The sequence below is a fragment of the Elephas maximus genome, chromosome 10, assembly GCF_024166365.1.
Source record: "Elephas maximus indicus isolate mEleMax1 chromosome 10, mEleMax1 primary haplotype, whole genome shotgun sequence".
Taxonomy (NCBI): domain Eukaryota; kingdom Metazoa; phylum Chordata; class Mammalia; order Proboscidea; family Elephantidae; genus Elephas; species Elephas maximus.
In genome coordinates, this window is record NC_064828.1 from 51,878,227 (window position 1) to 51,902,426 (window position 24,200).

Here is a 24,200-nt window from a genome sequence, read left to right on the forward strand (position 1 = left end):
CACAATCTCTCCAGGATTTATTATTTTGTGTTTTTTGGATTAATCCCAGCCTTGTTGGAGTGACGTGGAATCTCATTGTAGTTTTGATTTGCATTTCTCCAATGGCTAATGATCGTTTTTCCTCATATATCTGTTAGCTACCTGAATGCCTTCTTTAGTGAAGTGCCCGTTCATATCTTTTGCCCATTTTTTAATTGGGTTATTTGTCCTTTTGTAGTTGAGTTTTTGCAGTATCATGTACATTTTAGAGATCAGGCGCTGATCGGAAATGTCATAGCTAAAAACTTTTTCCCAGTCTACAGGTAGTCTTTTTACTCTTTTAGTGAAGTCTTTGAATGAGCATAGGTGTTTGATTTTTAGGAGCTCCCAGTTTCTAGTTTCTATTCTGCATTGTTAGTAATGTTTTGTATACTGTTTTTGCCACGTATGAGGGCTCCTAACATTGTCCCTATTTTTTCTTCCATGATCTTTATTGTTTTAGATTTTATATTTAGGTCTTTGATCCATTTTGTGTTAGTTTTTGTGCACGGTGTGAGGTATGGGTCTTGTTTCATTTTTTTGCAGATGGGTATCCAGTGATGCCAGCACCGTTTGTTAAAAAGACTGTCTTTTCCCCATTTAACTGACTTTGGATCTTTGTCAGATATCAACTGCTCCTACATGGATGGATTTATGTCTGGATTCTCAATTCTGTTCCATTGGTCTCCGTATTTGTTGTTGTACCAGTACCAGGCTGTTTTGACTACTGTGGCAGTATAATAGGTTCTAAAATCAGGTAGAGTGAGGCCTCCCACTTTATTCTTTTTCAGCAATGCTTTATTTATCTGGGGTCTCTTTCCCTTCCATATGAAGTAGGTGATTTGTTTCTCCAGCTCATTAAAAAATGCTGTGGGAATTTGGACCGGAATTGCATTGTATCTGTAGATCGCTTTTGGTAGAAAAGGCATTTTTACAATGTTAAGTCTTCCTATCCATGAGCAAGGTATGGTTGTCCACTTATGTAGGTCTCTTTTGGTTTCTTGCAGTAATGTTTTGTAGTTTTCTTTGTATAAGTCTTTTACATCTCTGGTAAGATTTATTCCTAAGTATTTTATCTTCTTGAGGGTACTGTATATGGTATTGATTTGGTGATTTCCTCTTCAATGTTCTTTTTGTTGGTGTAGAGGAATCCAACTGATTTTTGTGTTTGTTTATGTTGTATCCTGATACTCAGCTGAACTCTTGTATTAGTTTCAGTAGTTTTCTTGAGGATTTCTTAGGGTTTTCTGTGTATAAGATCATGTCGTCTGCAAATAGAGATACTTTGACTTCTTGCTTGCCAATCTAGATGCCCTTTATATCTTTGTCTAGCCTAACTGCTTTGTCTAGCACAATGTTTAATAAAGAGTGGTGATAAAGGGCATCCTTGTCTTGTTCCCAATCTCAAGGGGAATGCGTTCAGGCTCTCTCCATTTAGGATGATGTTGGCTGTTGACTTTGTATAAATGCCCTTTATTACATTAAGAAATTTTCCTTCTATTCCTATTTTGCTGAGAGTTTTTATCACGAATGGGTGTTGAACTTTGTCAAATGCCTTTTCTGCATCAATTGATAAAATCATGTGATTCTTGTCTTTTATTTGTATGATGGATTACAATAATTATTTTGCTAGTGTTGAACCGTCCCCACATACCTGGTATGAATCCCACTTGGTCATGGTGATTTACTTTCTTGATATGTTGTTGAATGCTATTGGCTAGAATTTTGTTGAGGATTTTTGCATCTATGTTCATGAGGGATATAGGTCTGTAATTTTCTTTTTTTGTAATGTCTTTACCTGGTTTTGGTATCAGGGATATGCTGGCTTCATAGACTGAGTTAGGGAGTATTCCATCATTTTCTACGCTCTGAAATACCTTTAGCAGTAGTGGTGTTAACTCTTCTCTGAAAGTTTGGTAGAACTCTCCAGTGAATATGTCCGGGCCAGGGCTTTTTTTTTTTGTTAGGAGTTTTTTGATTACCTTTTCAATCTCTTCTTTTGTTATGGGTCTATTTAGTTGTTCTACTTCTGTTCGTGTTGGTTTAGGTAGTTAGTGTGTTTCTAGAAATTCATCCATTTCTTCTAGGTTTTCAAATTTGTTAGAGTACAATTTTTTGTAGTAATCCAATATGATTCTTTTAATTTCATTTGGGTCTGTTGTAATATTGCCCATCTCATTTCTTATTTGGGTTATTTACTTCCTCTCCTGTTTCCTTTTGTCATTTTGGCCAGTGGTTTATCAATTTTGTTAATTTTTTCAAATAACCAGCTTTTGGTCTTGTTAATTCTTTCAGTTGTTTTTCTGTTTTCTATTTCATTTAATTCTGCCCTATTTTTAATTATTTGCTTTCTTCTGGTGCCTGAGGGTTTCTTTTGTTTCTCTCTATTTGTTCAAGTTGTAAGGATAATTCTTTGATTTTGGCCCTTTCTTCTTTTTATATGTGCATTTATTGATATAAATTGACCTCTGAGCACTGCTTTCACTGTGTCCCAAAGTTCCGATAGGAAGTGTTCTCATTCTCACTGGATTCTATGAATTTCTTTATTCCATCCTTAAAGTCTTCTATAATCCAGTCTTTTTTTGAGCAGAGTATTGTTCAGTTTCCAAGTGTTTGATTTCTTTTCCCTGCTTTTTCTGTTATTGATTTCTACTTTTATGGTCTTATGGTCAGAGAAGATGCTTTGTAATATTTTGGATTCTGCTAAGGGTTGCTTTATGTGGTCTATTTAGAGAATGTTCCATGTGAACTAGAAAAGAAAGTATACTTGGCTGCTGTTGGGTTGCGTGTTCTGTATATGTCTATGAAGTCAAGTTGGTTGATTGTGGCATTTGGATCTTCCGTGTCTTTATTGAGCTTCTTTCTGGATGTCTTGTCCTTCACTGAAAGTGGTGTGTTGAAGTCTCCTACTATAATTGTGGAGCTGTCTATCTCGCTTTTCAATGCTGATAGAGTTTGTTTTATGTATCTTGCAGCCCTGTCATTGGGCACATAAATATTTAATATGGTTATATCCTCCTGTTATATTGTCCCTTTAATCATTATATAGTGTCCTTCCTTATTCTTTGTGGTGGATTTAACTTTAAAGTCTACTTGTCCGAAATTAATATTGGCATTCCTGCTCTTTTTTGATTGTTGTTTGCATGATATATTTTTTTCCATCCTTGAGTTTTGGTTTGTTTGTGTCTCTAAGCCTAAGATGTGTCTCTTATAGGCAGTATATAGATGGATCATGTTTTTGTATCCATTCTACCACTCTCTGTCTCTTTATTGGTGGATTTAGTCCATTGATATTCATTGTAATTATGGATAGGTATGGATTTAGTGCCGTCATTTTGATGTCTTTTTTTGCGTGTTGTTGACAGTTTCTTTTTCCCACTTAATTTTTTGTGCTGAGTAGTTTATTGTCTTTTCCTCTTATTTGTTGTTGTTGATTTTGTTTCTGCTGAGTCTCTGTTTTTTTCTTGTATTTTATTTTAATGTGTAGGATAGTTTGTCTCCTTTGTGGTTACCTTAATATTTACTTGAATTTTCTTAATTTAACCCTAGCTTTTATTTCTTTATATCGCCTTGTCTTCCTCTGCATATAAAAGATCTATAACAACATTTCTTAGTCCCTCTTTATTGTTTTAATGTTGTCTTCTTTTACGTAATAACATTGCCATTTCCATGTTTTGAGTGTTTTTTTATCTTGATTTATTTTTGTGATTTCCCTGCCTGGGTTGATATCTGATTGCTCTGTCCAGTGTTCTAGTCTTGGGTTGATAGCTGATATTATTGATTTTCTAACCAAAGAACTATTCCCTAAGGTTCTGTTTATCTGAAAATATCCTAATTTCACCTTCATATTTGAGAGACGGTTTTGCTGGATATATGATTTTTGGCTGGCAATTTTTTTCCTTCAATTTTTTATATAAGTCATTCCATTGCCTTCTTGCCTGTGTGGTTTCTGCTTATTCTTACTGACTCTTCTTTGTAGGTGACCTTTTGTTTATCTGTAGCTGCTCTTAAAATTCTCTCTTTACCTTTGGTTTTGGCAGGTTTGATTATAATATGTCTTGGTGACTTTCTTTAAAAATTTACGATGATTATCTTCTCATCTTTCATGGTATCAGGGAAGTTTTCTGCCAACAAATCTTCAACAATTCTCTCTGTATTTTTCTGTTATCCCTCCCTGTTCTGGTATTCCAATCACTCGTAGCTTATTTTTCTTCATAGTGCCCCACATGATTCTTAAGTTTTCTTCATTTTAAAAAATTCATTTATCTGATTTTTCTTTAAATATACTGGTGCCAACTACTTTATCTTCAAGTTCAGAAATTCTGCCTTCCGTTTGCTCAGTTCTGTTCCTCTGACTTTCTATTGAGTTTTCTAATTTTGTAATTTTATTATTAATCTTCCAAATTTCTGATTGCTTTCTGTCTATAGATTCTTCCAGCTTATTAAATTTTTCACTATGTTCCTGAATAACCTTTTTAATTTCTTCAGCTGGTTTATCTTTGTGTTGCTTGTCTTTTCTGTGTATTGCCTGATTTCCTTCCTGATGTCTTGAAGAGTTCTGTATATTAATCTTTTGTATTCTGCATCTGGTAATTCCAGGAAGGCACTTTCATCTAGAAGATCCCTTGATTCTTTGTTTTGAGAGCTTGTTGAAGTGACCATGGTCTGTCTCTTTATGTGATTTGATATTGACTGTTGTCTCTGAGCCACCAATAAGTTATTGTGTTAGTTTATTTCATGTTTCTTACTGTACCATAGCTTCTTGCTTTGTTTTGTTTTTGTATGCCCAAATAGGTTGCTCGAGTGAGGTAGCTTGATTATTTTCACCTTTGAAACTCTGACGTCCTGTCACCAGATGGCTAGAGCTGTCATCAGGTATATCAGTCTAGGAGTCCACTTGCTTTTCTTGTATGGATTCAGCTCAGGTGTCCAGGTAGCTGCTCCTCAAGTGTGTGGTATAGGCTCTGTCCTACAGTCTTAGAGGGGCAGGGGTGATTGGTGTAGGTGCTGGCATCTGGTTGCTGCAAGGAGTCACACTCTGAAAAACACAGGGGGCTGATGATCATCTTCCAAGTGTCTCTGAGGAAAGTACATCCCTCTTCCATAGAGTGTACAGGTGAGTAGGTTCTGCAGACAGATCATGGGCACCCAAAGTTTTTGGTTGTAAGGACTGGGAGGTACCAGTTATCCTTGGACCCCTGTGGCAGGTGGCTGGGTGACCTGAGTGGAGCCACCAGTCCTTAGGGCCCTGATATGGATAGGTGAGGATCCTGTTTAGTAGGCAAAGCAGTGTCAAACGTCAAACACCCACCTCTCCACTGCACAGCTGAAACAGTTGTGGTCTGCCAGCAAGGGCCTATTCTCCTGAAATAGGCTCACACAGGTCTATGCAGGGTGGAAGTTACTTGAAGTCCACGGACCATTTATGCCTGAATAGGAGCTGCTTCTGTCCTAAGCTCCCCAGGTTAGTGGAGCTGGCAAATTATCGTTTCCCCCAAATGAGAATTTATTCCATTTCCAAGGCTGGGAGGATGGCTCTAGGCACTTACCAGGGCCTATCTCAGGCCCAGTGAAATAAACAACTGCTGAAGCCGGCTTGGGGGTGGATGGTGCGGTAAAATATACACAAGTACTTAGCTTTGGCCAAGAACACCATTCTTCTCTGCTTCCGGAGCTGTGAGTAGACTGTGTGGCTGGCTGCTTTTCCCCGAGGAAACTTTGGCCAAATGCTAGTACCAGCCTGCCATAGCTGCTCCCAGGAATGGTGCCTGAGGGCTCCTGGCGATTCAGGTCCCGTAACTTCTCTCTGCTTCTGAACTATCTCTTCCTCCCCCTGCCACTCAGTCCATTTTATAACTTTGCCTTTGATGTTCAGGGTTCCTAGCTGGTCATAAATATAATCATTTCACTTGTTTTTTCAGGTCTTTGTTGTAAGAGGGCTCAGCAGAAGTATCTGTCTATTCTGCCATCTTGGCCCCTCCTCCTAGACCAGGACTAGAATTTACTTTCTTCATTCTCTCCTTGGGTTCTGTGCAGAGAAGAGGGTATGTGGCCGGTGGTTGCTGGATGTACCGTGTTCTAGATCTTGTGATTAGTTTGTTTATTTTGTATGTAGAGATTTTCCCTTACTGCTAAATGTATATAATATTTTATTCTCAATCTATTATTTAATCTTCAGGTATTTGAGATTTGTTGAGTATTGAAGCTGCCAAAATTCAGCAGAATTTGCTTGCAAGTAACTTCTAACCTAATAGTAGAAAACAGACATGCGCCACTGAAAAACCAAGCTGTCTGGGATTGAATCCTGGCTCTGCTACTTGCTACTTTGCTACTAGTGTCACTTTGAGTAAGAAAGTAATCTATTTGTGTCTCAGTTTCCTCCTCTATAAAATAATGTTAATAGTTACCTCACATAGTTGCTCTCAGTATCCCTAAAATACTTTGATTAGAACTTGATACAGAGCAAACTCCACTTAAGTGTTAACCAAGCAGTTGCCATTGAGTTGATCCCAACTCATGGTGAACCCATGTGTGTCTGAATAGAATTATACTCCATAGGGTTTTCAGTGGCTGATTTTTTGGTATTAGGTCTCTAGGCCTTTCTTCCAAGGAACCTCTGGGTAGAGTTGAACACCCAACCTTTCAGTTAGCATCTGAGTGTGTAAAGTGTTTGTACCACCAAGGGATTCCCAAATAAGTTTTAGGGTAATTATTATCCTATGTTCCTATTCACGGCTAGACCACAGAGTGCGTCTCCAGGCCAGGCATTAACCCCTGTGCAGCAGGAGAGGATGGAGATTTCTCTCTCAGGGCACAGTCCTCAATCTCCAGGGCCTGGGAAGAGCTATCTCCCCCAAGTTGGTACTGCCTGGCATTTTATGTGTGAATATTCTTAGATTGAATATATGCATATATATTCTATTGTAGGTGAGTTTATGCTTTAGAAAAAGAAAGAAAGAAAAAAAAAAAAAAAACAGACAAAGAAAGAAAGGGCAATGAAAACTAAAAAAATCCCTGATGCCTGTTTCAGCGTATGTTGTCATTTGCCTCTCCATAGCTTAAACATTTAGAAAACAATTTCTAGTTACTAAATTATGGTAAATTGAGGGTTTCAGTGGGTTAATAAAGGTTTTCTATAATATGCTATGATAGGAGACAGTGAGTAATTACATGAATTACAAAACACAAAAGTAAACCGAAATATAATGAGGAAAGGCAATTTATTAGCGTTCTCTCCATGCTTCAGTGTATAGCTTGGTGTATGCAGAGAATAGCAATCAGATTGGCCTCCCCTCCTCCAGCGGTGGGCAGTAGCTGGAGGATTCTTTTGATCATTTCATTCATTTTGTGTTAAAACTATAGCACTTCTAATTTACAGACATATTGTGAATGTCAAGGAAATGTCACCCAAATCATTGAAATCCAGTGAAATTCATCCGTTATATTTAAGTAACAGGTTGCCTTGGGCTCCAAGGGAAGCAAGCTTAAATGGAACTGGGATTTTGACTGTTCAATTTCAGCACTTTAAAGACACAGAATAATCAAGGTGAATTTTTTGGAGGAAGAGACTCTGAGGATAGAAAGTAACTGCGAAGTATTTCGGGACAAGCCATTAAGTGGTAGACTGGCATACAGCTACATTTCAGACCACTATTTGTTTGGTTTAATGTGGGTCACTTTTTTCCTCCTTTAAACTGAAGTACAAATCGTATAATGGTGGTACTTAAATGAGCCCCTCTGGGTCACTTAGGCATCTATTTCTGCAACCTTCTGAGAAATTCAATGGACTGTTATGAAAATTGAGCGTTATATGTTTCTGTCAATGTCTAAGGAAAAATTTGATTATCCTTCAGATTTTTCCCAATCTTTTGCCTAAATTAGATTATTTGCTGATTTACCCTTTATTTCCAGTGCTAAGATAGTGTTTCAGTTGCAAACTTTATACTATAAACTGGCAAGATTACAAAATGTTTATCTTGCTAAAGAAATAGCATGACAAGCTTTGTCTCTGGTTTTGTATGGACCCACAACATTCCAACCCCACTTTGGTTGCTTATTAACTGGTTGATCTTATGTATGTTGCATGATTTCTGTGGATTTCAGTCCCTTGGTAAGTACCATGGGAGATACTAATGGTGACCTTGCATGTGTTTTGGTAAGGATGAAAGGAGACAATGAATGTGGAAGTACTGAGCCCTGACTAGGCCCTCAATAAATGTTCCTCCCCTCTAGTCTCTCATAAAAATTATTTTTCATTTATAGAGTGAGTACACAAACAAGTATATGTTTAGATTCAGTATCTTTTATGATGTGAGTATAAGGTAATGCATCTTAAATCCATTTGTATCAGTCAGAGCTCAACCAGAGAAGCAGAATAGGAGGAGATATGTATTAAAAGGTTTATTGCAATGAATTGACTTTTGGGATTGAGGTGTCTGGCTAGGCAAGTCCGAAATCCACAGGGTAGGCCATCAGGAAGGACGGATTGGAATTCTCGGGCAAAAGCTGAAACTACTGTGCAGAGGAAGAATTACTTCTTCTTCATGGAAGATTCAGCTCTTCTCTTAAGACCTTTCAACTGATTGCCTCAGACCCAGCAGTAATCCTGACATTCTCCCACACTACCACTAAGGTGCCGTGGTGGTGCGATGGTTAAGTGCTCAGCTGCTAACTGAAAAGTTGGTTGTTCAAACCCACCCAGTGGCTCTGTGGAGAAAGACCTGGCTACCTGCTCCCATAAAGATTACAGCATAGAAAACCCTATGTAGCAGTTCTACTCTGTTACATGGGGTAGCTATGAGTCAAAAATCGACTTGATGGCACTCCACAGCAATAACCTTTCTACTGCATGTTGGTGATCAGTGAAGACAGCAAGCACAATGCCTCACCTGCCCTTCTTTGGGGGAAACTCCTTGTAAAAGAAAATTATGATCCAGCTACTTCTCCACAGAGAACAAACTCTTGTATTAGGGCAGTTAAAGATTAGAGTAGCAAATTAATGGTAACTTTAAGATTACTTAGTACTCATCCTTTTATCCCCAACATTTTCCTCGGAAAACACACCATAATCTTTAAAAATATATTGAATTATTTGATGCATAGAAGACTATATGTAGCACATATGTAAGTTAAGAAGTACAAAAACAATGTAAACACTCATGAATTCATCAACCAACCTAAGAAATGGAACATTACCAATACTGTTGAAAATTCTACTTTGTTCCACCCTCCACCACATAATCCTGCTTACCTTCAGAAATCAGTATACTGAATTTTGTATTTATCAGTTGCTTTTTTGTTCTTTTTACTTTGGCTATATATATATATATATACATAATATATATATGCATGTTTTTTTTTTATATGTGTGTACATATATATATATACTGGCAGTCCCTGGGTGTGATGGTTAAGGTTGTGTGTCAATGTGGCTAAGTCATGATTCTCAGTGGTTTGACAGTTATGTAATGATGTCATTTGGCAGTTGTGTAATGATATAATCAACCACCATAATGTGATATGATGTGATCAGCCAATCAGTTGTAAGAGGAGTTTCCTCAGGGATGTGGCCTGCATCCTATATATATATATATATATATATATATATATATATATATATATATATATATATATATATATATGGAAGTTCTTGCAAAGCTTGAACACTTGCTCTGGATCCTACATCTGGCTCATTATCATCTGAACTCTGGTTCTTGGGACTTGAGCCAGTAGACTGCCGTATTGCCTGATGATCTTGGATTCATCAGCCTCTGCAGCCTGTGAGCCTGTGAGCCATCAGCCTGCTGTCTGATCTGCCAATCTTGGGATCGTCAACTCCTGTAGGTACCTGAGGCAGGAGAAGCCTGGCCTATGGACCTGGGGCTTGCTAGTCTCTATAACTGCATGAGCCATAGGCTTGCGATAAATCTCTCTCCTTCTCTCCCTTTCTATCTCTCTCTACGTACATACACCTCACTGGTTTTGCTTCTCTGGAGAACCCAGCCTAAGACGTTTGGTAGAGAGAGTGGTTCTAGAAAAACAAAATTGTAAGGATGAGTTATCTAAATTGGTTCTTAAGTCTGACTAGTCTTGAAGGCGCTAATGACTCTGCCTCCACTAGTAAAGAGGATGTCTACCAATCCATGCTGTGAAGTGGAAATATTAATATGCAAATTATCACCACCATTAGATCAAGTATTTGGTGAGAAGTGAGGCTCTGGGTGATCATATGTTTGACTTTTTTTTTACAATTTTGTAAGGATAAGAAGTATAGGGAAGCTGGTTAGTTGGTCCTACTTTTGCTAGACAAAGTTGTAAAAGAAAGGGATGGGGTCAGGGCTTCAGAATTACAGCTTAAGCACTGCATAAAAGACCTCAAAGTCATCACTTGTGCCCTGAAAGAAAGCCTTATTTCTTTTAGTAACGGAGCTGGTATTGCTGAAAACCAAACCAAGAGTCTTATCTTAAAAGTGGCTGAATTACACCTATGGAATTCCTAACCTTGAGTGCTGTCTAAAGTTAAAGTGAGAGCATTGATTGGGAAAAAATGGGATCTTGAAACTAAGGATGGGGACATACAGGAAGATAATCAGGAAGCTGGGGGTGCTGAGCCCCTAAATTCCATTGAATCACTCCTGTCAACAGAACCAACCACTCCTATCTGAAGAGATTACTCCATCTTTGTCTGCTAAGCCTCCCTCCGCAGTAAAATCATTAGCCCCTCCACACCATCTGATGAGATTAACCCAGCTGTGTCTGAAAAGCCTTTGTCTGAGTCATTGCCTAGTGCATCACCTGGGGTTGATGCCTTACAAGACATTGCTGAATGTGCCTAGGACCCACCACCACCACCCATTTTTGCTTCTAGACCTGTAACTAGACTTAAGTCCATTCAGGCACCAAAAGTGTGACCCAGGAGGAGGTATAAACCAAAAAAAACCAAACCCACTGCTGTCAAGTCGATTCCGACTCATAGCGACCCTATAGGACAGAGTAGATCTGCCCCATAGAGTTTCCAAGGAGTGCCTGGTGGATTCGAACTGCCGGCCTCTTGATTAGTAGCCATAGCACTTAACCACTACACCACCAGGGTTTCCAGGAGGAGGTATACTACACTCCAAAAGAACTGCTTGACTTTTCTAATACTTACAAAGAGAAACTTGGGGAATACATGTAGGAATGGCTATTACAAGTTTGGGATAATGGTGCAAGAAACATAAAGTTAGATCAGTCTGAATTTATTGATATGGGTCCACTAAGCACTGATTCTTCATTCAGTGTTTCAGCTTGAAAGGTGAGAAAAGAATCTAATAGTTTATTTTGTTGGTTGATAAAGCACAGATTAAGTGGAGGCCTACATTAAATCAATCTGAAATGCCAGAACTTCCTTGGTATGTCGTAGAAGTTGGTGTCCAGAGGATTAGGGAAATTGGCATGTTAGAGTGGATTTATCAGGTTAGACCCACAGACCCACACATGGAGTGCCCAGAGGACGCACTTTTTACCACAATGTTGAGGAACAAATTGTGAAAGGAGCCCCAGCATCCTTGAAGACTGCTGTAATTGCTATTTTATGCAAGTCAGATTTGACAACTGCCCTAACTGAATTAAGACACCTAACTACAACAGGGCTGACTGGACCCTGTGGTGGTAGGGGTCAAGTTGTGGTACTCAATCAACAAAGACAAGGTGGGCATGGTTACTATAATGAACAGCAAAGTCAAAGCAGTAATCAGACTTGTCTGACTCATATGGATTTATAGTGTTGGCTACTTCGTCACGGTGTCCCTATGAGTGAAATAGATGGTAAATCTACTAAATATGTACTTGATCTGTACAAGCAGAAAAATTCTAGATCAAGTGAATGGCAGCCTAACTTGAATCACCAGAATAGAGTGTCACAGCCCCTTAACCAATTCCCTGACTTGAACAGTTTTACAAACCTACAACCCCTTGAATGAAGGGGAGGCTAGATGCCCTTAAGGAAGGACCCCGCTATACTGCCAAAAATTTATATTGTTAATCTTTCTCCCAGCCTTTTCCAAGGGGATCTTAGGCCTTTTACGGGAGTGACTGTTCACTGGGGAAAAGGACATAATCAGACTTTCAAGATATCTAATCGAAACCTTTCATTACATTAATAAATCAACTGAGGCCCAGAGCCCCTAGGCTGTTGGTGGTAAGACTAACTTTCACCCACTGTGGTGTCTTCATCATGTGCCATCTCCACATAAGTATGCTTAAGCTTCTTTTTTTTTTTTTTTTTTTATTGTGCTTTAGATGAAGGTTTACAGAACAAATTAGTTTCTCAGTAAGCAATTAATACACATATTGTTTTGTGATATTGGTTGCCAACCCTGCAGCACGTCAACACTCTCCCCTTCTCTACCTTGGGTTCCCCATTTCCATTTGTCCAGCTTTCCTGTCCCCTCCTGCCTTCTTCTCCTTGCCCCTGGGCTGGTGTGCCCATTTAGTGTCATGTGCATGGTTGAGCTACGTGTATTATTATTCATTTTATAGACCCTTCTAACCTTTGGCTGAAAGGTGAACTTCAGGAGTGACCTCGGTACTGAGTTAAAGGGGTGTCTGGGGGCCATACTCTCGGGGTTACTCCAGTCTCTGTCAGACCAGTAAGTCTGGTCTCTTTTTGTGAGTTTAAATTTTGTTCTACATTTTTCTCCAGTTCTGTCTGTGACCCTCTATTGTGATCCCTATCAGAGCAGTCACTGATGGTAGCTGGGTACCATCTCATTGTCCTGGACTCAGTCTGATGGAGGGTGTCTTAGTTGTGCTCCATTAGTCCTTTGGACTAATCTTTCCCTTGCGTCTTCGGTTTTCTTCATTCTCCCTTGCTCTAGGTGAGGTCAAGCTTATTTTCAAGATGAAAGTTAAATGTTTGGTAAAAATTTGGCTAAAAATACTTTCTTTAGGGTGTTTGCTTGATAACTTTGTGAGGAAATGAAAGGAGACTCAGTTCCTGCACCTGTGAGAAAGAGGAAGGAGATGCTCAGGGAGTTTGTCTGGGATAAAGGGTAAATCTGGGGCCCTTGACTAGGCTGCCCTTTCCCATTTTTTTACTTTTTATTTAAGTATAACATGCAAGCATATCATATGAAGCCTCCTTTATATCCACTTCTAGTCACTTTGGGCACTATTCCTTTGCCCCAAGTGTCTTGGCCCCCTTCTCTGGTACCCCTTACCCCTGTCAAGGTCTTTTGAATTTCCTGGCACTTTGGAGTGACATTACTGTGGTACTATGGACAAAATTTTGCCCATAGCATTTCCACATCATGTGACTTTTGGTCCCTTTAACTCCCTAGTCCTCAGCTTCCTTATCCATAGTATGGAGGTAATAAGGAACTATTAGTTTGGCAGGAAGTTTAAATGAGCTAAGACAATGGAAACTTCTAACAAAGATCCTGGCACACGGTAAATGTCGGGCCCTGGAAACTGGGTGTTTCTTTATGAGTTGAGGCTTATGAACATTATGAGATAGGTCATAATATGTAGACTGTGCCATCTTTTGACATTAAACCTTCATGTGAGCATTCTGTTGCCACTGTTGCCTTCTCAAGTTATTTTTCTATTCTACTGACAAGTTTCCCTAAGCCATTCTTCACCCTGAATAAGGTGAAACTGGAGTTCCAACATGTAGTCTAGTCTCACCTTGCCAGTCCTGGTTTGCTGGCCTCATTGTTAGTTGGATATGAGCTTTGATAAAATTCTTATTGTGGAGAAGAAAGCAACAATGTATATCAATGGATTCTCTCATATTTTATGCTCTAGACTTGAAACTTATTTCAAGTTACAGCACTAGACACCATCTGAATGCAATGACACTCTCTGAATAACTCCCATTCTAGGCCCTTCAACACTGAATGAAGGTCAATATTTCTGTCTTTATTATGTGCTAATGGTAGGTGCTCAAGGGTGAATAAATATATTATTCTCAACTTCTGGAATTGGAATTGGATATAGGTGGTGATATTTTCATGTTGTGTGTCTCATTCCCTTATTTAAAATAATGAACTATCCATTTTGTATATTCTTGTCATACAGGTTAAAAAATTTTTTTTTTCTTATTTACTGATGTGATTAGATACAGTGGCTAGATGTACATATACCAAATATATATTTTATACATTACTATTTTCCTGAGAAGAGGAAGAAACAGTTTTTCCTCCTGCCGTAGTTTTATTTTCTATGCAGTATAAGCACATTTTTAATTGTGTCATGAATTTCAGCGCCCATTAATTTGAGGAAATAGACCATGTTTGTGACTTTCATGAGGCTGTGAAAATTTCATCAATTTACTTAGAATCACCTGTAAATAAAAGTTAGCGCAGGGTAATAAAGTGTACAAAAAGTAGATGGAGAAGAAAAGGTAAAATGTCCTCTTATTGTTTGCCCACTATGTATTATTGTGCTTTTACTTTTGTTATCTCATTTAATATCACCATGAAAATCCTATACCTATGTAGAGGTACGAAGGGGATGGTTTCTGTTTAGCAGGTATCTCTGATAAATTTAGGTCCCTCTAAGCATTTTTTTTTTTAAGCTTAGGCAAAAGAACCCTGGTGATGCAATTGTTAAGCACTCGGCTACTAACCAAAAGGTAGGTGGTTTGAAGCCACAAGCAAGATTACAATCTAAGATACCCAATGGGGTAATTCTATTCTGTCCTATAGGGTTGTTACAAGTTCGAATTAACTCAACGGCAGACAACAACAAGATAAAGGACTCAGCTACTAACCAAAAGGTTGGTGGTTCAAATTCATCCAGAGGCAACGTGGAAGAAAGGTCTGGTGATCTGTGAAAGGTCACAGCCATTGAAAGCCCTACGCAGCTCAGTTCTACTCTGCAACACATGAGGTTACTATAAGTCGGAATTGACTCAATGGCAACTTTTTTTTTTAGGGAGCAACAGACTGATCTTTTTTTTTGTAAAACAAACTCATACGTTCAGGCTCATTCTTTATTTCCATTAAAGTTATATAAGCTTTATATTTTATTACATTAAAAATGAGAAATAAAGAAGAGAAATCCAAGTGATCTATTTGACTTTATCGAGGACAGAATGTCCTTGGAGTCCTGAGGATGTCTGCAAAATGAGATAATATGTTCTAGTGCTTGGTCTTTTGTAAATGTAATTTAGACCAATGTTTCTTAATTTAGTAAAAATATTTTCTACATTGTTCCAGGCACCTGCTGGGTGTTGGAGAAAAAACGTTGAGCAAGATATGGTCCATCCTTGAGATCATAGCCTAATGAGGAAGCCAGGCATGGAAACATAATCACAATCCAATGACATAAGTGCTGAAATAGGGGCACTGCTAAATACTGCAGCGTCTTAGTTATGGAAGTAACCAACTTCAGGATCTTTGTTTACTTTGCAGCTTAAGGGGCTCCAAGGGTCTTCATAGAGGAGTTGATGATTGAGTTAATTTTTGAAAGATAAGCACAAATTTTCCAGATAGATGAATGGAAGGACTTTACAAACCAGCAAGTGCAGAGGCATAGTGACATATGTTCAGGAAAATTAAAACACTTGTTACCTCAGGTGTTTTGCTCAACTCTCTTCAATTGTGTCCAACAAGACACCATAGGGAGTCATGATACTTTTCTGTTTTCACATCCAATAGGAAGATAAATCTTTTCAATCCCACCTCAGTGACATCACTCATGTCCATTCCTTCTGCTCTTTCTCCATTACTAATATTTATCTCAGATTCAATCATCTCCTACCTTGACCATTGCAGTTGCCTTCTAAATCCTCTTACTGTCTTCACTCTTGTGCCTATTGAATCTATTCTCCACAACATTGCCAAGTGACCTTTCTAATGCTCAAATCTGATCATTTTCCTGTGTGTAAATCCTTCAATGCCTTCCTACTGACAAGAGGATAAATCTAGACACTTTTGCATGATATAGAAAATTCCATGAACTGCCTCCTGTTTGACAAGTTCTTTTTCTTTTTTTTTTAACACACAATAGGCAGTTTATTTGACTTAATTTTTTTATTAACTTTTATTAAGCTTCAAGTGAACGTTTACAAAGCCAATCAGTCTGTCACATATAAGTTTACATACATCTTACTCCGTACTCCCACCTGCTCTTCCCCTATTGAGTCAGCCCTTTCAGTCTCTCCTTTCGTGACAATTTTGCCAGCTTCCCTCTCTCTCTATCCTCCCATCCCCCCTCCAGACAAGAGCTGCCAACACACTCTCAAGTGTCCACCTGATATAATTAGCTCACTCTTCATCAGCATCTCTCTCCCACCCGCTGACCAGTCCCTTTCATGTCTGATGAGTTGTCTTCGGGGATGGTTCCTGTCCTGTGCCGACAGAAGGTCTGGGGAGCATGGCTGCCGGGATTCCTCTAGTCTCAGTCAGACCATTAAGTATGGTCTTTTTATGAGAATTTGGGGTCTGCATCCCACTGATCTCCTGCTCCCTCAGGAGTTCTCTGTTGTACTCCCTGTCAGGGCAGTCATTGATTGTGGCCGGGCATCAACTAGTTCTTCTGGTCTCAGGATAATGTAGGTCTCTGGTTCATGTGGCCCTTTCTGTCTCTTGGGCTCCTAGTTGTCGTGTGACCTTGGTGTTCTTCATTTTCCTTTGCTCCAGGTGGGTTGAGACCAATTGATGCATCTTAGATGGCCGCTTGTTAGCATTTAAGACCCCAGATGCCACATTTCAAAGTGGGATGCAGAATGTTTTCATAATAGAATTATTTTGCCAATTGACTTAGAAGTCCCCTCAAACCATGTTCCCCAGACCCCAGCCCCTGCTCCGCTGACCTTTGAAGCTTTCATTTTATCCCGGAAACTTCTTTGCTTTTGGTCCAGTCCAATTGAGCTGACCTTCCATGTATTGAGTGTTGTCTTTCCCTTCACCCAAAGCAGTTCTTATCTACTGATTAATCAATAAAAAACCCTCTCCCTCCCTCCCTCCCTCCCCCCTTTGTAACCACAAAAGTATGTGTTCTTCTCAGTTTTTACTATTTCTCAAGATCTTATAATAGTGGTCTTATACAATATTTGTCCTTTTGCCTCTGATTCATTTCGCTCAGCATAATGCCTTCCAGGTTCCTCCATGTTATGAAATGTTTCACAGATTTGTCACTGTTCTTTATTGATGCGTAGTATTCCATTGTGTGAATATACCACAATTTATTTACCCATTCATCCGTTGACGGACACCTTGGTTGCTTCCAGCTTTTTGCTATTGTAAACAGAGCTGCAATAAACATGGGTGTGCATGTATCTGTTTGTGTGAAGGCTCTTGTATCTCTAGGGTATATTCCGAGGAGTGGGATTTCTGGGTTGTATGGTAGTTCTATTTCTAACTGTTTAGGATAACGCCAGATAGATTTCCAAAGTGGTTGTACCATTTTACATTCCCACCAGCAGTGTATAAGAGTTCCAATCTCTCCGCAGCCTCTCCAACATTTATTATTTTGTGTTTTTTGGATTAATGCCAGCCTTGTTGGTGTGAGATGGAATCTCATCGTAGTTTTAATGTGCATTTCTCTAATGGCTAATGATCGAGAGCATTTTCTCATGTATCTGTTGGCTGCCTGAATATCTTTAGTGAAATGTGTGTTCATATCCTTTGCCCACTTCTTGATTGGGTTGTTTGTCTTTTTGTGGTTGAGTTTTGACAGAATCATGTAGATTTTAGAGATCAGGCGCTGGTCAGAGATGTCATAGCTGAAAATTCTTTCCCAGTCTGTAGGTGGTCTTTTTACTCTTTTGGCGAAGTCTTTCGATGAGCATAGATATTTGATTTTTAGGAGCTCCCAGTTATCGGGTTTCTCTTCATCATTTTTAGTAATGTTTTGTATTCTGTTTATACCTTGTATTAGGGCTCCTAGGGTTGTCCCTATTTTTTCTTCCATGATCTTTATCGTTTTAGTCTTTATGTTTAGGTCTTTGATCCACTTGGAGTTAGTTTTTGTGCATGGTGTGAGGTATGGGTCCTGTTTCATTCTTTTGCAAATGGATATCCAGTTGTGCCAACACCATTTGTTAAAAAGACTATCTTTTCCCCAATTTACTGACACTGGTCCTTTGTCAAATATCAGCTGCTCATACGTGGATGGATTTATATCTGGGTTCTCAGTTCCATTGGTCTATGTGCCTGTTGTTGTACCAGTACCAGGCTGTTTTGACTACTGTGGCTGTATAATAGGTTCTGAAATCAGGTAGAGTGAGGCCTCCCACTTTCTTCTTCTTTTTCAGTAATGCTTTGCTTATCCGGGGCTTCTTTCCTTTCCATATGAAATTGGTGATTTGTTTCTCTATCCCCTTAAAATATGACATTGGAATTTGGATCGGAAGTGCGTTAAATGTATAGATGGCTTTTGGTAGAAGAGACATTTTTACTATGTTAAGTCTTCCTATCCATGAGCAAGGTATGTTTTTCCACTTACGTATGTCCTTTTGAATTTCTTGTAGTAGAGCTTTGTAGTTTTCTTTGTATAGGTCTTTTACATCCTTGGTAAGAGTTATTCCTAAGTATTTTATCTTCTTGGGGCCTACTGTGAATGGTATTGATTTGGTGATTTCCTCTTCGGTGTTCTTTTTGTTGATGTAGAGGAATCCAAGTGATTTTTGTATGTTTATTTTATAACCTGAGACTCTGCCAAACTCTTCTATTAGTTTCAGTAGTTTTCTGAAGGATTCCTTCGGGTTTTCTGTGTATACGATCATGTCATCTGCAAATAGTGATAACTTTACTTCTTCCTTGCCAATCCGGATACCTTTTATTTCTTTGTCTAGCCTAATTGCCCTGGCTGGGACTTCAAGTACGATGTTGAATAAGAGCGGTGATAAAGGGCATCCTTGTCTGGTTCCCGTTCTCAAGGGAAATGCTTTCAGGTTCTCTCCATTTAGAGTGATATTGGCTGTTGGCTTTGCATAAAAATAGATGCCCTTTATTATGTTGAGGAATTTTCCTTCAATTCCTATTTTGGTAAGAGTTTTTATCATAAATGGGTGTTGGACTTTGTCAAATGCCTTTTCTGCATCAATTGATAAGATCATGTGGTTTTTATCTTTTGTTTTATTTATGTGATGGATTACATTAATGGTTTTTCTGATATTAAACCAGCCTTGCATACCTGGTATAAATCCCACTTGATCATGGTGAATTATTTTTTTGATGTGTTGTTGGATTCTATTGGCTAGAATTTTGTTGAGGATTTTTGCATCTATGTTCATGAGGGGTATAGGTCTATAATTTTCTTTTTTTGTAAAGTCTTTACCTGGTTTTGGTATCAGGGAGATGGTAGCTTCATAGAATGAGTTGGGTAGTATTCCATCTTTTTCTATGCTTTGAAATACCTTCAGTAGTAGTGGTGTTAAGTCTTCTCTGAAGGTTTGGTAGAACTCTGCAGTGAAGCCGTCTGGGCCAGGACTTTTTTTTGTTGGAAGTTTTTTGATTACCTTTTCAATCTCTTTTTTTGTTATGGGTCTATTTAGTTGTTCTACTTCTGAATGTGTTAGTTTAGGTAGGTAGTGTTTTTCCAAGAATTCATCCATTTCTTCTAGGTTTTCAAATTTGTTAGATTACAATTTTTTGTAGTAATCTGAAATGATTCTTTTAATTTCATTTGGTTCTGTTGTGATGTGGTCCTTTTCGTTTCTTATTCGGGTTATTTGTTTCCTTTCCTGTATTTCTTTAGTCAGTCTAGCCAATGGTTTATCAATTTTGTTAATTTTTTCAAAGAACCAGCTTTTGGCTTTGTTAATTCTTTCAATTGTTTTTCTGTTCTCTAATTCATTTAGTTCAGCTCTAATTTTTATTATTTGTTTTCTTCTGGTGCCTGATGGATTCTTTTGTTGCTCACTTTCTATTTGTTCAAGTTGTCGGGACAGTTCTCTGATTTTGGCTCTTTCTTCTTTTTTTATGTGTGCATTTATCGATATAAATTGGCCTCTGAGCACTGCTTTTGCTGTGTCCCAGAGGTTTTGATAGGAAGTATTTTCATTCTCGTTGCATTCTATGAATTTCCTTATTCCCTCCTTGATGTCTTCTATAACCCAGTCTTTTTTCAGGAGGGTATTGTTCATTTTCCAACTATTTGATTTCTTTTCCCTAGTTCTTCTGTTATTGATTTCTAGTTTTATTGCTTTGTGGTCTGAGAAGATGCTTTGTAATATTTTGATGTTTTGGACTCTGCAAAGGTTTGTTTTATGACCTAATATGTGGTCTATTCTAGAGAATGTTCCATGTGCGCTAGAAAAAAAAGTATATTTTGCAGCAGTTGGGTGGAGAGTTCTGTATAAGTCAATGAGGTCAAGTTGGTTGATTGTTGTAAGTAGGTCTTCCGTGTCTCTATTGAGCTTCTTACTGGATGTCCTGTCCTTCTCCGAAAGTGGTGTGTTGAAGTCTCCTACTATATATGTGGAGGTGTCTATTTCACTTTTCAATTGTTAAAATTTGATTTATGTATCTTGCAGCCCTGTCATTGGGTGCATAAATATTTAATATGGTTATGTCTTCCTGATCAATTGTCCCTTTTATCATTATGTAGTTTCCTTCTTTATCCTTTGTGGTGGATTTAAGTCTAAAGCCTATTTTGTCAGAAATTAATATTGCTACTCTTCTTTTTTGCTTATTGTTTGCTTGATATATTTTTTTCCATCCTTTGAGTTTTAGTTTGTTTGTGTCTCTAAGTCTAAGGTGTGTCTCTTGTAGGCAGCATATAGATGGATCGTGTTTCTTTATCCAGTCCGTGACTCTCTGTCTCTTTATTGGTGCATTTAGTCCATTTACATTCAGCGTAATTATAGATAAATAAGTTTTTAGTGTTGTCATTTTGATGCCTTTTCATGTGTGGTTGGGAATTTCATTTTTCCACATACTTTTTTGTGCTGAGACGTTTTTCTTAGTAAATTGTGAGATCCTCATTTTCATAGTGTTTGACTTTATGTTAGTTGAGTCGTTATGTTTTTCTTGGCTTCTATCTTGAGTTATGGAGTTGTTACACCTTTTTGTGGTTACCTTATTATTTACCCCTATTTTTCTAAGTAAAAACCTAACTTGTATCGTTCTATATCGCCTTGTATCACTCTCCATCTGGCTATTCAATGCCTCCTGTATTTAGTCCCTCTTTTTGATTATTGTGATCTTTTACCTGTTGACTTCCATGATTCCCTTTTATGTGTATTATTATTATTATTTTAATTAATCTTAATTTGTTTGTTTTTGTGATTTCCCTATTTGAGTTGATATCAGGACATTCTATTTTGTGACCTTGTATTGTGCTGGTATCTGATATTATTGGTTTTCTGACCAAACAATATCCTTTAGTATTTCTTGTAGCTTTGGTTTGGTTTTTGCAAATTCTCTAAACTTGTGTTTATCTGTAAATATCTTAATTTCTCCTTCATATTTCAGAGAGAGTTTTGCTGGATATATGATCCTTGGCTGGCAGTTTTTCTCCTTCAGTGCTCTGTATATGTCGTCCCATTCCCTTCTTGCCTGCATGGTTTCTGCTGAGTAGTCTGAACTTATTCTTATTGATTTTTCCTTGAAGGAATCCTTTCTTTTCTCCCTGGCTGCTTTTAAAATGTTCTCTTTATCTTTGGTTTTGGCAAGTTTGATGATAATATGTCTTGGTGTTTTTCTTTTTGGATCGATCTTAAATGGGGTTCGATGAGCATCTCGGATAGATATCCTTTCGTCTTTCATGATGTCAGGGAAGTTTTGTGTCAAGAGTTCTTCAACTATTTTCTCTGTGTTTTCTGTCCCCCCTCCCTGTTCTGGGACTCCAATCACCCGCAAGTTATCCTCCTTGATAGAGTCCCACATGATTCTTAGGGTTTCTTCATTTTTTTAATTCTTTCATCTGATTTTTTTTCAGCTATGTTGGTGTTGATTCCCTGGTCCTCCAGATGTCCCAGTCTGCATTCTAATTGCTCGAGTCTGCTCCTCTGACTTCCTATTGCATTGTCTAATTCTGTAATTTTATTGTTAATCTTTTGGATTTCTACATGCTGTCTCTCTATGGATTCTTGCAACTTATTAATTTTTCTACTATGTTCTTGAATAATCTTTTTGAGTTCTTCAACAGTTTTATCGGTGTGTTCCTTGGCTTTTTCTGCAGTTTGCCTTATTTCGTTTGTGATGTCTTGAAGCATTCTCTAAATTAGTTTTTTATATTCTGTATTTTTTTTTTATCTGATAATTCCAGGATTGTATCTTCATTTGGGAAAGATTTTGATTCTTTTGTTTGGGGGGTTGGAGAAGCTGTCATGGTCTGCTTCTTTATGTGGTTTGATATGGACTGCTGTCTCCGAGCCATCACTGGGAAACTAGTTTTTCCAGAAAATCCGCTGACTGTTACGCTGGCTCCAGGCTCTGAAAACAATCTCTGCCTCCCCATATTTGTTCGTTCCCCGTCTCTAAATCTGTGTTTGTTGTTCAGGGTTTGTAGATTGTTATGTATGTGATCGATTCACTTGTTTTTCCGAGTCTTTGTTGCAAGAGGGATCCGCGGTAGCGTCCACCTAGTCCGCCATCTTGGCCCCGCCTCTTGACTTAATTTTATCATACACCAAGATGTGCCATAATAATTAAGGGAAAGGGCAGGTTGATAAAAAGTCACCAGTACAATATCTCAATTAGAAAGCAGTTACGGTTTTATTGACTGACCAGATTACAAAAATAATCACACTAGGCACCTTAGTTCATCCTTCTAATAAGCCTGTTGATCTGGTCTTTCCCATTGCCAGCATCTCCACCTTCTACAAAATGAGTGGTCTTTTTCTTCATTCCACCTTGTGGAGAAGATAATTTGAAGGGCCACAGGAAGTTGTTTGCTTCTTTGAAGCGTTTCCCAACAGTATAGATCTCATGAATCAGATCCTCCTTGCAGATGATGCCATATCTACCAAGAGATAGTGCAATCAAAGTGTTATCTGTCAGGGCAATTTGCTTCTTGTTGATCTCACCATAACCACGCTTATAGATCAGTTCATTCACTGACTTCAGGTTTGGGAATCCCCACACAATATATGGTTCCACAATTCTCAACATGTTAATTGAAGCCTTGTTGAGCTTAACAAAGGTGCCATTGAAGATGTGGCAAAGGCAAAGAAGCTGCAACACCTTTCGAACCTTCGGACTCACACCATTGATACCTGTGATCCTGATAACAAATGCCAACTTGGGTTCTGCAGGTACGTAGAAGTTGCCAGCTTTTCTTGCCTTCCTAGCCACTCAAATTTAATCCTGTACATTTGCCTATATTTCTTGTGATACTGCTTAGGTTTTTCATAGATAAGCTTCCTCCTTGCCTTTCGAAGCATGTTTTGGGCAAACTTCTTTCTCAGGTGCTTGATCTTTAGTTCTGCGAAATTCCTTCGCTTTTTCTTAAGGGTTTCTGGCACAGCAGGAACCTTCTTTTTCTTCTCTTGGACACCCTCCATGGTTCCAGCCAGAAAAAGAGATTGACAAGTTTTTAATATCTATATTTATTTATCCTGGTAACCCTATGTGTGGAGAGTAGAACTGCTGCATAGGGTTTTCAAGGTCCTGAACTTTTAGAAGAAGATCACCAGGCCTGCCTTCCAAAAAACTTCCAAAGTACCTCTAAAACCAAAAAACCAAACCCAGTGCTGTCCAGTCGATTCCAACTCATAGCGACCCTATAGGACAGAGTAGAACTGCCCCATAGAGTTTCCAAGAAGAGCCTGGTGGATTCAAACTGCCGACCCTTTGGTTAGCAGCCGTAGCACTTAGCCACTACGTCACCAGAGTTGCCAAGGTACCGCTAAACCTGCTGCCATTGAGTCAAGGTACCTCTAGCTGGGTTCAAATCACCAACCTTTTGGCTAACATTTGAGCGTTTACCCATTTGCGCCACCTAGGGACCTGAAGGCAATTGGCAACAATAACAACATTTTTATTTATCCTGAAAGCAAATATGAAGTTTCTGAAGCAGAGATAAAAGTTATTATTACAGCAATAACTGCACTGGCAATGTGATAAGAGCCAGATATTGACTGTATGTGGGGAAGAGTTCATACTTCAGGAGAGGACCTTCGAAATTATGAATCTGGGAATTTATATCAGCTACTGGGAATCGACTCGACGGCACTGGGTTTGGTTTTTGGTTTTTTTGACATGCGTTTTTTTTTTGAGAAGGGAGAGAAACTTTACTCTCTAGTTGTT

At 38.5% G+C, this 24,200-nt stretch overlaps 1 pseudogene; it reads right to left on the bottom strand.

Annotated features, from left to right (window-relative positions):
• Nucleotides 1–22,709: 22,709 nt before the first annotated feature.
• LOC126084132 (60S ribosomal protein L7-like) lies at nt 22,710–23,455 on the bottom strand (annotated as a pseudogene).
• Between the last annotated feature and the right edge of the window lie 745 nt (nt 23,456–24,200).